This window comes from Propithecus coquereli, unplaced genomic scaffold (assembly GCF_000956105.1).
Source record: "Propithecus coquereli isolate 6110/MARCELLA unplaced genomic scaffold, Pcoq_1.0 Scaffold155, whole genome shotgun sequence".
In the NCBI taxonomy this organism is placed as follows: Eukaryota; Metazoa; Chordata; class Mammalia; order Primates; family Indriidae; genus Propithecus; species Propithecus coquereli.
Genome location: NW_012139969.1, coordinates 3,443,025 through 3,444,579, shown reverse-complemented (window position 1 = coordinate 3,444,579; position 1,555 = coordinate 3,443,025).

The window sequence follows — 1,555 nt, the reverse complement described above, 5'->3', positions numbered from 1 at the left end:
GTCAATAATTGTTTAGCTCTTCTCCCCTAAAGCTGGTAGGAAGATGCACTGTAATTAGCCTGTGTTTGTTTCTTGGTATTTGTTTGCTGTTTGATACCTGCTGGAACATGTATCCATTTTCAGTGGTCCCCAACCTTTTTGGCACCAGGGACCGGTTTCATGGAAGTAGTTTTTCCACGGACGGAGCTTAGGCAGTGATGCTTGAGGCCTGGTTCTTAACAGGCCGCAGACCAGTACTGGGCTGCAGCCTGGGAGTTGGGGACTGCAGATTTAGAGAAGCACAGACCACATCTGTGAGCATTTGCAATTTGGTACTACTTGAAACAGCAGCCAAAGGGGGTGCAGAGGGAAACTACATTTAGAAACTATTAACTTTTATAATAGTCACTTAAAATGAGCAGAATGGCTGCACTTTTGTAATGTTTTTAAAGACATACCTGAATGAGGCTATCCCTTTTTTTCTTTTTAAGGAACGTGAGTGAGTAAAGGTCACAATTCTGGAATAGTATGTTTTCAATGAAACAAATGTATGTGGATTACTACTTCATTCAATAGCCAACAGGCATATTTTCCCAAAAGTTAGGAGACTTGCTGCATGCCTTAGAAAATCCTTGTTACTTTAAGACCCTAATGTATATTTTTGATCTCATAAAGTAAATACTTACACATCTTATAATGTCTATAATTCTTGTTTATATCCAGTGTAATTAGTATTTTTAAGCATTTCCATTCATTAAAAATCCATATTGAAACAGCATTAACTCCTCTAGTTAAAGGTTACTGCCTTTAAGATATTTTAATAAATAGCCCCAGTGCTTTATTAGAACTTTAAAAGCTCTTAAAATTAATTCAACCTAGAAATTTACAATAGATTACATTACAGTGGTCTAGAAAAGAGATTGGCAAAGTTTTTCTCTAAGAGCCCAAATAGTAAATATTTTAGGCTTCACAGGTGACTCGCTTTGTCCTTGTAGCCCAAAAGCAGCCATAAACAATATGTAAGCAAATGAGCGTGGCTTTGTTTCAATAAAACTTTATTTACAAAAAGAGGCACTGGGCCAGGTTTGGCCCTGCAGGCTGTAGTTTGCTGACCCTTGGATTAGAAAACTAGAATTTGCAGAGATTTTAAAATAGGATGACAGTATTTAAAAATTGGCAAAGATGAGAGCTTAGACTTTGAATCATAGAATGTAGAGCTGGAGGAAACTTAGAAATCATAGAATTACTTGGAAATGTCTTAAAAATACAGGTGCCCAGACCCTACCCCCAGATATAGATCATGTATATTCTTTAAAGTCCCCATAGATAATTCTGATGTGCATCCCTGGCTAGAACTTTTATTTATCTGATCCAAACACCTCAGTTTACAGATATTGAAGCTGAGGCCCAGAGGTTAAGTGACTTCTCTAAATAGCTGATCAATTGCATATCCAAACCGAATCCTATGTTTTCAACTTCCAACCTAATGTTTCTGCTGAACCAGCAGCTTCTTCTTTTATATCAACAGATAATCAGAATGGCTCCTCTTGAATTGTAAATTTTCCCTTCAATTTCG